Below are 15,816 nucleotides of genomic sequence, written 5' to 3'. Positions count from 1 at the left end.
AGTTTTATAAAGAAAATAGACTAGAAAAAGGTTTAGATACCAATCATAGATGGCAGGACCAGTGCTGAAGTGAAAGGAAATATCTTTAAAAAATTTTTTCAAAAAACATTTCTTCTTAGAGGGCCCTTATTTACAGTCTAAAACGTATTTTAGGAATTTTTCATTAAATTCCTCTTTAAACTTCATTAAGTAATACAATTTTGTACAAATAATTGAATGTTATGCTACTATTTACAAAAATAAAATCTGAAATCCAATAAAAGATAAGTTCTCTATTAATTTTTTCAATTCACAAATAATTTTGCACTCACAATAAGACAAAATGGCCCTGGAGAGTATCGGGTTAAGTAGATTTCACCTCCCATGCTCAAGGGAGTGGCGAATAATTATCTGTATCACTTCCTTTGTAGGTTCTGGCTAGCATTTGCCTGAAACCACTCATCACAGGAGCAGATGATGCAACACCTGTTAACTGTCTGGATGGTCCATGGTGTGATGCAGTCGACCACTTAGTGGAGGAGCAGTTGAATAACTGGGATTCAGTCATGGCTGAATTGTTCTAATAGTTTGAACTGGTGGGAAACTGGACCAAATTTAAGGCTCACACATGATGTTCCATAGAGAACATGGGTATCTTCACTGATGATCTAAGCTTCCCATGTGGGAAGACATATCCTAAAATGGCAGCTGCAGATTATAAAGAGATTCTCATGAATAAGTTCATCAAGAGACTCCTAAGTAAAGCAATGAGACACCATTTGGACATGCTAGATATCTGTACCCAAACGTAGGCAGTATCAGGAGTAATGAGGTTCAAGGCAATCATTGCAGTCCAATCATCGCAAAAAAAGTGGAAGCCACTGGCACCAGCTGTCATGGCTCTTCAAAGTTTAAGTCACCCACCCAAGGTGGTACCCAAAGCTGTCCTTGAGTTTCACAGATAATGGAGCTACAAACAGCACTGTAAGGGGTTGGAATGCAAAGTGACTGGCACCAAATTAGCAGACAGGGCTATACAGGTCCACCCATAATACTTACATCACCACAGTGTAGGAATACAATTGTTTTATATGTGTATAAGCTGTAAGGGTACATCTGTGCTACATTGCCACATCCTGCCTATCATAGAGATAGATAGATACCTCCTTCATGAGCAAGTTCAGGAGAGCCAGCAGTGAGTTGTCACTGTCATGAGTAAAACTCCAGTTTTGTATGTATCTAGCAGAGAGAATTGTACAATAACTTTAAACATGCAAATGGTTTATTATAATTTACTGTGGATATGGTTACATATATTCACACTACACAAAGTGGTTGTTAAACAATATAAGAGACCCAATATCTTCTGTTTGGTAATCAAGCAACTGTAGCACATTTTGTAATGCATCCATGAATGATGTGATGTGCTAATGCTGCTTTGAAACTATAGTAGGTTACCAGTCCAACTTTCTGCTGAAATGACTATCGAAACAGCAGCTAAAGTGGAAGTGGCCAACAGTAGCTATGATGCTAGGGTCACTTCTGTTGTACCATATCTGAAATTTCATACTTGGCTTCCATTCCACCTGAGATTGTTTGTTGAGAGTTGTGCAGCAATCTAGATTCAGCTCAGTGCCTGATTCTCAGTAACCTGCTGGCTAAGAACACTGATGATACAGCTTGTCAGTTGGGTAGTACAACCAGTAATTTCCATCACATAGATACAAAATAGCATCACCTGTGCCTGCTCTAAATACAGCTGAAGTTTACTTTAGGTGGTTCAATGAGTGTAAGCATTTCACATTTGGTAAAATTGACCATTCTGGCATATCCCAGACAGGATTGTCAGTTCCTGTTGAATAAGGATGCTAGTGATAGTAGAGTCAAGATGGGGGAAGCAAGTAATAATATACATGAGCCATATAGTTTACCCTTTAATGTAGATACTGCACCACAAAGAAATAACAGCTTGCAGTTATACTATTTGTGAAAAACTTCTGTTACTACTCATACAGCAGAAAATTCACTCTTGAGTTGGATCATGCATCCGGAAAAGATGATTGCTCATCAGATGACAACATTGCAAAAGTGTCACATGATCATACATAATCACCTGGAACTCAACACAGGGACATTAACATTAATAGAAAATCTCACCACATGGTGAGACCATGTCTTTTTGTTGACTGTTCTGATCTGATACACTGAGTTGATCCCAAGACAATTTATGCCATATCGACGTAAAGACGCTCATTCAGTAATATCACAGGTAACTGGATGCTAAAACTCACCCCTCAAGAGTTCCAACAAACGAAATTGAGAGACCTTAAGCAAACATGGGCATTCCTTGTTATACAGCAAAGGAACACATGCTCAACACAAGCAGAGGTGATGATTGCAAGAGGAGTCTGTAGCACTTCTATGAGCAGTTACAGATGCATAAAGGCATGCTACAACACTACTATCACACACCAAGACGTAGGAGTCGACCTGTGTTACATCTCATGAACCCTCATCCCCTGCAGGATCAGATTCTTCAAACTCGGCCTAATACAATGATTGGAAGTCACCAGTATATTACTCGCATGCTCTGGCTTGGTTAATATCATGGCATTGAATACTTGTGCGAGAACTGCACCACATGTGCAACACAAAGGAAAGCCTGGTCTTGACAGGGCAAACTCCAGCAAAGAAGTACTGGTTCTTCCCTCCAAAGAATTGCCATGAACATTGCTAGTTCTCCAGGAGACCATGAGAGGTATTAAATGTGTTCTTTGTCATTTGTGATTGCTTAACAAAGTATGCTGAAGCATATACATTTGTCAAGATATTAGAACTTTTCTTTGCTGGTGTTTTGGCGGAGAATTTCAAGAGCAAGTTATTCTCTGAGTTGTTCAAGGTGATCATTGTGATGAAGATGCATACTTCTTCATACCACTCCTAGCGAAGTTTTTGGCCAAATGGGTGAGTCACATGATGGAGCAGATGGTTGAAAATTTTGTGAATCCCAGTAGAACCAATTGGGATGAGTACTTGCTCTAAACTATGTTGGTGCACTGAAAATTTGAGCAAACAAGTACAGAATACTCTCTCAATATGCTCATGTTTGTGCATGAAACAATACTCCTTGTGGAATTGATATATAACCCACCTCATAATCCTGAAGCATCACAATGTGCTTAGGTATATATGGTATGGCTGAGAATCATAATGGCAAACACATATAAGTTTGTGTGCCAGGAACTAGATAAGGCAACCATCAACCAAGATAGACAGGAAGAGGACATTCCACTCTGGACACTGAGTGTGGAAGTGGCTCAATCTTGGAGCATGTAAGCCACTCAGTTCTAGTTAGACTCGTCACCACCTAGATTGTAAACAAGTTGGCCCTCTGACTTATGAGATTCAGCATTCCAGAAGTGCATCCAAGTGCATACAGCATGCAGATAAACTGAAACCTTATATTATGGAAAAGCCTTTAGTAGCCTAGACAGTCCAAGCATCAGGGATTGAAACCAACAAGTCTAAAAAATAGGCTGTCAGTGAGCATAACAACTAAAATGGTGATGAAGAGGAAAATGCAATCACTTACCTGGCTGTCTTGGATGAATCAATTCAGGAAAAACTTGAAGAGGTATTAGAAATCTGACTGGGTCACTGATAATGATCTCCTCGTTGATATGGCTGAGACTAAAACTTGCAAAACAGCTAAGATATCCCTTGGTTCAGTGACCAGTGATTGAAAAGAAATAGTGTTTCTTACATTTTGAGCTATTGGATAGTGATGTACAGCAAAATGTTTAGGCTACATTTTGTAACTACTACTCGATCATACCATCTGTTTTCAAGCAAATAGAGTATACCAGTGATTGTCTGAGCAAAAATCGACACCTTTATTGGAGTAGCAGAAGTTTATCTAAGCCTGTTGTGAGGTTCTCCTCTATACTTTTATTAAAGGAGTGGGTGGTCTTCTGAGCCTGCTGTGTTTTTGTTTTTTTCTGTATGCCAACCTTATTGGAATAGTGGTGATTCTTATGAACTACTACAGGGTCTCTCCTTTATATAAGAGCAAGGATGATCATAAGTGATCCTTTGCTTTTTGAGCCTCCAAGTGGTTATGTAAGATACTGTGTATTACATTATATTGTATGACTAGCACTGACGTAATAATTAGGACAGTTGTTTGGTAAAGATGCCAACAACTGAAAGTGGATTATGTGCCTCTCTTTTCTTTCCAATGCCTGAATGATTTTTTAAAAAAAATTAACACCTTTGTTGGAGTAATGGCAATTTATTTGAACAAATCATGGGATTCTCCAGAGATGAAATGCTATACTGTGAGTGTAACTCTGTCATGTGAAGTAGAGGGGTTGTGTTTCCTGCAAGTATATTAATGTGCAAGGTAACAATAGGACACCAATTTTAACTTTCACTTGAGACATCTTGGATGAAAGGTAGTTCAGACGAATTCCACCAGGAAGTGTTTTCACAAGCTTGAAAAATGTATTGAGTATTACGCTCATTGATGACAACACATTACCTGACCATAACTACCAGAAGACAATTTACAGAAGTAGTCGACATTGGTTACTATGATAATGGCACACGTGCCTGAGGCAATCTGTCAGAAGCTGCTAGTGTATGTGGCAATGTAAGTTAGAGGAATATAAGTATGAAAATATGTATTTGGGATTAAGAGTCTGAGTTTCCCACAGCTTCATCCAGTGAAGCTGGACTCGGGCTCTGATGTGCAACCTCTCCTTCCACCACCTCCATTACTTTTACAACTCCAGTGGAGACTCCCACAGTGGCAACTACCACTGTGTCAACATCGGCAATGGCACGAATAGCTGTGTTACCATTTTCCACTATTAGTATCAGAGCATCCACTTCTACCACTCCACTGGCAGTGTTCCCTACCATGTCTCCTAAGCCACTGTTGAAGAGGATAGTACTTCCCATAAAGCTGCTGATATATATACATAAAACAGCAACTGATAATGAATAAATAGTGGTTTTAAAGTACCACTGTCTTGATCAGGCAGCCAAGTGGAAGGAAACCTTGGCGTTTTATAATTCAGAGAAGGATCATCTTCTAAAGCAATGAGAGCTGCTGATGCAGTTGAAGGATGAATTGCATCAACTCCAAGAGGATCTGTTGTATATTAGAAAGAGAGCCAAAACGATCATCACAGCACTCTGGGAGTCCATGGCTGCATTGGAGGACTTGCCGTTGGAGCTACTATAGATGAGTTAATCTATCTTTTCCACCTGAATTGTACATTTTGTGAAATTATTGTATATATATATAGAGAGAGGGAAAGAGATAGATGCATAATAAATATTCGCAGTTTAATTTATTTTATACAATATGTATATGCTTTTCACCTTGTTTAGGTTAAGAAATTTATTTGTGTGTATAGTGTATGTACGTAATTTTTATTAAATTATGTTTATAAGCAATCTTTTTATAGGCAAAGTTTTTATTGATGTTTTAACTAATTAAAGGATTATTTCATATATTCTAAAGTATTTCTGTTTAAGGGTATCTTGTGTGATTTTCTTTGTTTAAGGGTTTTGTTCAGGTACTTTTACAGGAGGTGGGTGATCTGTAAAAGTTTTTTTTAGATGTACTGCCTGTAATAAATGAATTATTTTCTAGTGTTTTAATTTGTACCATTTTCATTGTTAAAAGCTTAATGTTAATATTTCATTGTTAAAGCGTTTTGATTTAATATGTGAATTTGTGTTAAAGGGTTTTCAATTTAATTTGCTTATCTTTCTTTAAGGGTATTCTTAACGTATTTACGTTTGTTTGTTTTTTGGCGAATGTAGTTTGATAGAGTGGGTGGGTGAAAGTTGTGATGTGTTTTGATTTATTTTTGTAGTTATTATTGCCTTGTACTAATTTAAATAGTGCTGGGCAAGTGATATTACGGGGAGAACGAGCTAGTCGATTTTCTTGAGCGCTAAGTGTTATATTTTCTAGTTCTAGCATTAGGGATGACCGGGTTGGTATGGAATGAAAGATGAGAAGGGAGACTGGAGTACGGAAATGTACTATATGTTTTTTACTCCTTTAGTTAGAAAGTAAAAAAAAAATATTTGTTTTTCATACTTCGCATTTTTCACCAGTGAGGCCGTCGAGTGAGTTACTAACCTTAACTTTTTCTAATGGCAAGGGTAGATTTTGTATGTAAATTGCAGCTTGTTTGATGCTCTTATACTGATGGTAGCATTTTATTTACCAGCTAAGCAATTATTTTCAGCGAATCAGACAATATCTGTAGGCAGACACGCCCTCAGTCTGCACTGCCCACTAGCTAGATGTCCAATCATGGACTTTTGTACATTGAGGTTTATTATGTTATTTAAGGTCGTTCTTGGGGCTCGAGAGATCAAACTTGTGAGTTTCCCAGAGAATTTTGTGTGCCCTCAGATCTCAGTGGGTATTCAGTAGATATGTTTAATTTCTGCTGAATTTCTTTGTTATAACATGCTTTTAGAGAAAGAGCCCATATTAATACTCTCAAATATACCCCCCCCCCTGTTGGTGTTTCCCTTATACGAACGGGTATAGAGTTTACTTCACATTAAGAGTGGAGTGTTATTAGCGGAGCCTTTGCTCTGAGTATTGATATTATTATATATTAAGTGAAGTTGTTTTTGATGAAATTCAAGTTAAGACTTGGATTTCACATAGTCAGTTAAACTTTACTATATTGCCACTTTCTTGAACTTAAATCGGGATTGTTTTCCTATAGTATTTACAGGGGGAAGAACACGCTCTAGTAATAGCAGCTAAAGTCATCATTGTAGCTCTTGCCATTCCTACAGTTTTTACTCTAAAGTACACAGAGATAACTTGCTCATTTGTATTTTTATTGTATATTGTATTGTTTATGGTGTATTGTTTTGTTATATAAATTATAATTTTGCTATTAGACATTGTTATTTGTGTGCTCTTGTGTCTTGTCTCTGACATCGTGAGTTAACTGTTGTATCTCGAAGAGAAATACATCTTAAACCCCAACATTCGAGAACCGCCATTTGTTAGCGAGGCTAACTATTCTGCTCTGCTAGTAATGTGTGAAATACAACATAGCTATACTCATTACTAAGTTAATTTTTACTTTCGTTCTAAGTAATAACCTGTTATTTAGGCAATAAACAACTTTTTAAACTGAAACAAGATGTAAGAGACATCCAAGAAAATTTAATTTTCAACTAAAAAACCATGAACTAACTTGTTGTTAATGAAACAGTATTTATTCATTATAACTTTTATGCAAAAAAATATTTTAATAACAATATTTAAAATAACAAATACGTATCTCAGTGATAATATGATAGAGCTTTTCCAATTATAATGATACGGCATTTCTTTCATAATTCGGATTTAAGGGGGAATGTCACATTCTCATCGCTTTTAAATATAAAGACAGATGCCAACGTAAATGCTATAAGATGTACAATAGTAATTAATCAAGCTTGAACAATTCTTGAATTTAACATTCTTACTGAATAATTAGATACATTACTTTATTTGTTAGAATTAAATATTGAATTTCTTATTTGATTTAAGGTCCAACAGATGGAACAGATTTAATTTGATTGATTATTGACTGCATTGCATCAGTTTATAGATTTTTCAGTATTTGGCTAAATGACTGTTGTATCTGAAACACGAACAGTGCAGGGAAAATGCTTTTCATTTGCAGTTTTTAAGCTGCAAATAAAAACAAAAATATGCTTAATACGAATGAAAATAACACACTGTACATAGCGAAACTATCTAAGCATTAACATAAGTACATCATATTTTAGCTTGAATATGAATAACACTTAAAAAAAAAAGTAGTTAGTTGGTCCAAATAAACTTTACGATTACTGTTTTCAACACATGTAATGCATTGAAAATTTTATTTGCTGACACCAGTAAATTTTAGTTTGTGCTTATGTATTTTTAAAAAGCCATATATATATTTCGTTTTACTATTCTTCGAAACTAAACCATTTACTTTAACTACGGTTAAAAATGTTAATATATACACACACACTTATAAATAAAGTTTGTCCAACGTCTTTTGGACTTTCCTTGTGAAACTTAATTTCTCCACTTACCATTTTCAAATGTATGAAAGTTTTTAAAGACTGTTAAACTAGGGGGACATAAAGAAGGGAAATAACTGAAACTGATGTAGATAGATCCCTGTTGTGGCACACTACAATTAAATTTAAAAGCTTCTAAGTATCATCAATTTTTTTTTATAAAAAGGTTGAATTCAAATACTTTTTCATTAGTGTGGTTTAGGATTTTTTTTAAAACGAATAATTAACTGGGTGACCTCTTGAAGATTCAAAATGATTCGATCACCGTCATTCATTATTATCATTATTGTAATTTTATCTGTAACACAAAAATTTCGCGTTGAAAAAGAAAACAGGCTAAAAATATTCGTATAACTACTGTAGCCATAAAAATATTTATGTATGACAACAAGTAATATGACGTTGGGCACTTGATGAAGAGAATTATTTGAGTCATTTGTAAAGTATACTTATTACATATGATGACAAGAGTAGTAGAGAAAGAATGTCTTACAGTTTTTACAGCAGAATGAGAAAAATATAAATGCTATAAAGATTCGAATAACAAATTAAAATTTGGTGTTGATGAAAACAACTTACGGCTTTATTTAGTCTTTTGCAATTTACCAAAATTATAATTATTCTTAAAATTGTCATCAACGATTTTATCATATTCTCAATAAGGTAATTAAAATAGAAAATGATGACGCAACTATCAGTGACGTCACAGAAATCGCATGGGTATATAAGGAACATAGTAATATAAATATCAGAGGTATTATTTCAGGTAGCTTATCCTAAGCAGTATTGTTGTGTTTAGTTAGTAATTTATAACAAAATACGTTTTTTTATTGGGCAGAAATTGAACGCTTAGGACACGACAATTTTTCTTCTAGGTAATTAAATAAAAGTATTAAAAGGTAAGTGAAATTGCTGATACTAGTAGTAGTAATACCAATAGTATAATATAACTATAAGTTATAACTCGGATCTAACTTACTTAGTTATTAGTAAAAAGTTGTAAAATTTAAATTGAAGATATTTCTTAACTTAATTATTTAATACTAAACTTGTAAGCCTACTGTGACACTTTTGATAGGCTATTGCACTCGGTTACTACTACTACTACTAGCAGTAGTACTTGGCTTATGCTTGTACCTGCATAAGCATTTACTAGTTGCAATGTCCTATGCACTACTTAAAATTTATACCCACGATAAATAACGTTAATTTAAAACTGCAAATAAGTGTTAAAAACCTTCATTTATTATACATATATAAAGAGAATATTTGACCACATAAGTGAGTCGGGTAAAAACTGAAAAAGTTATGGAATTTAAGAATCTATACAGAACAATATAATTCAGATGTAAGAAAAAGCATACATTAATAGTTTAACAATAACAAAAAAAATTCTATATAATGTAGGTTTCAAGTCCAAGGGTCCTGACATGAATCTGACAATTTGTAAATAAACCTTCCTAATCCGGGACCTAAATTTTTTTATACATTTCAAAAAGCATATACATCTCAAATACAGTAAAATATTTTAGTCCTTCATTATCACAATACAGCACCTGATTAAAGAGAGCTAGGGTGGATGAAAAGAACAATGATTGTTGGGAAGATAAAGCATAATTCAAATAATGAGCTATCAAAGGAATAGCTGGATATTGTAATAAAGGGCTTTCAGAACTAAATTTGACTTTAATATTTTGAGTTCTGAAGAGGAGCTGGGTTGTTCTTGTAACAAAAAGTGGAGGTGGTATGATATGCATCTTAAAATATATTTAGGTTATTGATAAGATATCTGTGTGAAAGTTATCTTGATTTCTAGATTTGTTTGTCAATGATGATTTGAATATTAAAGTTAATGAAAATACAAGTTTTGGACACCAGCCAAACTTGTTCTTTTTGTAATATTTGTCAGAATGATTAAAATGTGGTATTTTACCCAGTGATTTAGTATCTGTTCATGGTTTATCTTCAATTTTTTGCATATGAAATACTTGGCAGTCCAAAAATGTGAGAGATTGTTACCAGCTGTTGGGTATCTAGCTACTGCATAAATTGTTAGTGGAAAAGATGCATGTTAATATGAAAGATTACACTTAGATACATCACTACTTAGTTTTGGCTGTTTTGAGATTGAAGTAATTTGGCATTATGGCAAAAACAAAACGAAAAAAAAAGGTTAAAGGTAAGATTGTCTTCAGGTACAATAATTTAAGATTAAGTTGCTTTTTTTTACTTCTAAACTGTTGTAGATAAAACAAGAAAAAAAAAGAAGGTATTATGTACACATGGAATAAAATCTGTAACAAGCTGAAACTAGGATGAATGGATAACATTCTGTAGGTTTCTCCATACAGATTTTAGTATTACTGTTATTATTATTTTTATTACAGAATTTTTGTTGATAAAATAATTAGTCTGACATTCATTACTAGCAGTGGTGTAGTGCTAAATAAAGAAGTGAGGGAATGCATTTTGAAAGTGTTACTACGATTAGTATTTATTATGTCACCAATATATTAAAAAACATATTTCAGAAATAATAGCTGTAAATTGTAGTTGTAATTAAAATCTACATTTGAAAATGTACAATACAAAAATTAATTTTTTCTCACACTGAACCTTTGAATTCATGGATAACTTATTAAAAGAACTTCCAAATCTTGGTCCATAGTGAATTCCATGGACTTGGCTACTCTTGTTCGTGTATCAGTTGCTGAACGATGACACCCAAGCAATTTGTATACGTACTTTTCTGGTTTCCAGTTTTGAATCAATGGGCTGTGAAGCTAATGAAATTTGTCATGTGGTTGATTAATAGCCTAGACATTGTTTCCCTAATGATAAGGTTCATGCTTCTAAAGCCTCATTCACATTCGGAAGAACTGCATGGGATGACTTTTGAACACCTGATTAAAGGATTCAGATCTGATGGAATATGGCACCCACAGTTGCCTAGAAAAGCTCTGTATGCTGTGGTTGTTTTTGAAAATGGCAATTTGAAACTTTTACAAAGGGACTGTTTTCTTCTCTCACAAAGCCTGGATTTATTTCTGCTGGCCACTCATTGACTTCTAAAGTACAAAGCTCAGAAATTATGTTTGGAATGGAATTAGAAGTGCCTGGCCATGATCCATTTGGTTCATGAGAAGAAGTTGGAGTGAATAACCATTGTTTATGATTCTAGTTAAAAATTGACCATGACTGATTGAAACAATCTTGTTATTATCTGTCAGTGTTATTAATGAAACTTCATTTTCTCAATGGCATTCTCTGCTTGTAAGGCCTTTTTACCCTTATGTTCCTTCATTGCTTCAAAAAACCGTATGCTCTGACAAATTAACTTGTCTGCATAAGCTATAGTAATGTCCTTTTTCTGTAAGGCTTTTAAAGTGATTAACACGAAGGCTAAGTTAGAAATATTAGCTAAACCAAAACGGGTAATATTTATATTACTGGAAACTAAGCATTTATTGGTTACTGTGTAAGTCCAGAATCTTCATAAGCTCTGATACACTTTTACACCTACACCACTAAATCTCGACCACCTTGAGAGGTAACTAACATTCAAATACATAAACTTATTCCATTTGATCAGACTTTGTATACAGCCATATTGTAAATATTTTCTGTTACTTTTATATAGTACTTTAGACAATGCTTGTTGCAATTACTGTACTACAAACAAGCTGATAAACCCTACCCAAGCTGGGAAAAGTCTAATGTCAAGAGTAATGATTCATTGCTTTATTTTGGAAAGGTATCTACTTCAGCTGCTAACAGTAAAATAAATGTATGAAATAGGTGTGAAAAGATTGGAAGTAGAAATTCTCAGGAGATTTACTGTGGAATTTCGTGGTCTTTACTGAAAAGTCCCAACAGTAGTATTCATTGTGTTTCTAAGTCAGTTGCTAACAATATAATAACTACAAGTGTGAAAAGGTGAAGTATAAATTCTGACCATAAGTTTTTGGAACTTTGTGATCAATACTAACAAAACTACACTTTATTTTGCATTTTGTAATATTTTTTTTCATTATACTTTGATAATTTGCCTACAACCTGGATGAAAGTGTTAACAATTCTTTCTTCAAGGGGTGGATAAAACTTCATTGAGTTTGAGACTTGTAATGTCAGATTTGTTCCAAATAGTGAGGGAACAGCTTTCCTGGCTAAATAAATGTATTTATAAATTTATTTATTTATTTATCTATCCTGGCTAGATGTATTTAATTTTTGGGATTGAGTTTACAGTGTTTTACAAACACATCTGTATGGAGGAGATCAATTGTATTATGTTGAATAAAATGTATTTAGGTGATCAAGTTAGTGGATACTTGACCAAAGCTGAACAACCTTGAAGTAAAAAAATAAACTTTTAAGGCTATAATTGGGTAAAACATGGAGCCCATAATATATAGCTTTCTGCTTAACAACAAACATAATAGCAATATTTTGCTTCTTTGGATAGTTAAAATAATTAAACATAATAATAATCAATAACCTTAATTTCAATTAGTTGATTATTTACAATATAACCAATATAATTGAAACTTTGATTAATTATTTATTTAAATAATAAAAAACAGTAACAGTCAGTAACACTAACTTCAATTAATCAATCTAATTGTAATTTTCAGCAGCTGATTAATTTACATGACACTAATTGATGTAATCACTACTCGTAGGTAACCAATTAATTGAGGAAATTGCCAAGCTCTAGAACCCAATCAACAACAAATACCTTGTACCAGGCATGCAACTGTTATTGTCAAGTTGTATTATGCAATGTAGTTTATGCTTAGGCAAGTGGATTGAATAAAATGGGAGTAGGAAGTGCAGTAGGATTTAAAGAAGAACTTGAGCTTTTGCATTGGAAGGATACAGTAACTAATAATTTTTAGGAAGTTAAAAATAGTACTAATAGGGCTACTAGTAGTGGATTTAACTATAATGAGCAGGTTGTAATAAGTAACAGATTTCAGCCTTTAGCTTGTACAGATGAGGAACGAGGGGAGGAAAAGATAACAAAAGGGACGGGAACGAGAAACGTAATAAAGTTATTGCTATAGGTGATTCTTTAGTATGGTGCATAGATAGCATAGTCTGTGGGGTAAATAGGAAGAAAAGAATAAGATAATGCTATCTAGGGGCAGGGATGGAGGATATAACTAACAGAGCAAGTGATATAGTGAAGGATGTAGCAGTCTTTGTAGTGCACATAGGGGTTAATGATGTAGGGAAGGGTAGGTCAGAAGAGCTAATTTTTAAGTACAAGGTACTGATAAAGTCATTCAGATAAAAGGACCATAATAACTTAATTCTGCCAGGGATGCTTCCAAGGCTTAGTTGTATGGCTGAAATTACAAGTAGGTTACTAGAGCTGAATGCTAGGCTTCAGTTACTATGTAAGGACAAGCAGGTTAACTGGATGGTTTTGTGATATCAATTAAATGGGAAAATGGAGTTTTCTGAAATGGATGGTTTGCATTTAAATAAGGTAGGGGCTGGCTTGTTTGCAAGGGCTATTAACTCAACTGTAAGGGTAACTTTCAACTAGGTTTAAGCAGTGGCAAAGGCCAAAATAATGAAGAAAAATGAAATGTAGAGAAAATTATAATGGAGGAACAAAATGCAAAAGTATTTTCAATTGCAGACTAAACTGTTACTATAGTAATACTAGAAGTGTAAGAAACAACATGGATAACCTTAGAATACTTGATGAAACTGAGGAAATTAATGTAATGGGAAGAATTAAAACACTGCTAAATGTAGACAATTTGCTGACAGTAAGTAATTTCTTTGGAATACAAGGTTATATGTTGTTTAGTAGAGATAAAGTACTAAAAAGAAGGGGAGGAGGAGTGGGTTTATATTTAAAGCAAAATAATTAAAAAATGTTAATTTAAAAAGGAGACTAGGGATCGTCAAAAGTATAGAAACAAGATGAAGCAAAATGCAAAGAATATGATTTCAAGCCTACAACTAGGGACTCTCAAAAAAAGTAAAACTAGGCTGGAAATAGTCTAAATTATTTTCACAAGCTACAAATCCCTATTTTGACTCCATATCTACAGTACTTATTAATTGTTTCTGTTATCCAAAATTTTTTACTTTCCCTGGACCACTGTGGATAATCAAGGAACCAGTGTCTTTATTTATTTTCACAGCAATGAGTGCCTGCTAAATTATCACATGATATCAACAAGCACTTGGTAGTATTGCCTGAACTAACTACCTTTGGTCCCATATGAGCAAACACGCACGCTATTTGTTGAATTGAAAGAAAGAAGAAAAACAAAATGATGTGAAATTAGTAATGTGTTGTGTAACTGCAGCTTTTCATTCCTGAAAAAACATGAAGCACTGAATCTGCCATTAAAATTCTAGAAACAAATTTTGATTTTGGGCTCGAAGAACATAAATAGTTCCAGACTTCCAATAGGCCAGAACTGTTCTAGGTTTCAGTCCTATTTAGCACAGCCCTATGCACAAATGTAATGGGTAGAAAATACTAAGAGCCATGATGAAATATTTAGTTCCCATGCTGACCTTATACCTGGGATTTGTTGAGGCCTGATTTAAGATATTTTGATGTTTTGGTGACCACACTGAGATATTAAGATATGAATATTCTGTATTTTTGTTGTTTGTTTTTTGTGAAATCCCAAAAACCAGTAAGGAATTGTGTGACAGATTGCTGTCACCCATCTGTGGACCATTGGCTGAGAAACATTACTTTAGATGATAACTGAAATTTCACTTACAAATCTATAATATATGTAAATGATTAATATCTGTCAATTCTATTTAGTTGCAGTGGTATATTACTTTCTCCATGACTGAATCAAATGTTCATAAGTGAAACTGGATGCCATTTCAGTATATAGACCATTAGAAATAAACCTTGCAAAACAGATCACTATGCTATCAGATGCTCAGAACAGTACCTTTAATGCCATACATTTATAGGGACCAAATTCTATGATATTTCGTGCTACTATATGCTGAAATTGATCCTGACTGGAGCCTAATAGACAATAACACTGTGCTAAACTGACACATTCCTTAAAGAAGATGGAATTGACTTAATCAAATGGCCTGTGTGCTCATTGAACTTCATTCCAATCGCACATGAATGAGAAGCTAATAGAAGATGATGCTCACATCCAGTTAAATGATTCCAGATTTTAAATATGTTTTGGCAATGTCTGTCAGAATACTTTAGGATCTTCTCAACACTGATTTTAAACATGTAACATATAAAGTAACCTCAAACAAAAATTAATTTACAAGAATAGGCAATATGACCAGTAATGTCCATTTAAGATAGCATGATGTTTGATTTGAATACAAATGAACTGAAGGAGGATAATTGTCTGACATTATATTTTACTGTTGGCGTGTGTGAAATATTTCCCATACCCACTAGTTAATCTTGTTTGTTTCTAAACAAAGCACAATCTTACATCTTATAGAAGTTATAATAATTATGCAGGAATTGTCCTGAACTGTTTAACAACTTATTTTGCTCTGACTGTTCTTTCTGTTTTAATTGATATGCATTATTTTACACACACACACACACACACACACACACACACACACACACACACACACACACACACACACACACACACAACAACGTAGTGTATACACTACTAATATTATTATTAATATAGTAATAACTAATTATTCTACTACCCTTACCCCTAACTAATTAACTTACTT

General features: G+C 33.9%; 1 protein-coding gene across 1 annotated transcript in view; it reads left to right on the top strand.

Annotated features, from left to right (window-relative positions):
* The first annotated feature begins 8,822 nt into the window (after nucleotides 1-8,822).
* The window catches only part of LOC106457155 (protein numb-like), a 78,122-nt gene continuing 71,128 nt past the window's right edge, over nucleotides 8,823-15,816 (top strand). The window contains exon 1 of the mRNA XM_022382980.1: nucleotides 8,823-8,990. The gene's annotated coding sequence lies outside the window, so the exon portion shown is untranslated. The remainder of the gene's footprint in view (nucleotides 8,991-15,816) is intronic.

This window comes from Limulus polyphemus, unplaced genomic scaffold, assembly GCF_000517525.1.
Source record: "Limulus polyphemus unplaced genomic scaffold, Limulus_polyphemus-2.1.2 Scaffold297, whole genome shotgun sequence".
In the NCBI taxonomy this organism is placed as follows: domain Eukaryota; kingdom Metazoa; phylum Arthropoda; class Merostomata; order Xiphosura; family Limulidae; genus Limulus; species Limulus polyphemus.
This window is presented reverse-complemented; position numbering and strand designations above follow the sequence as displayed.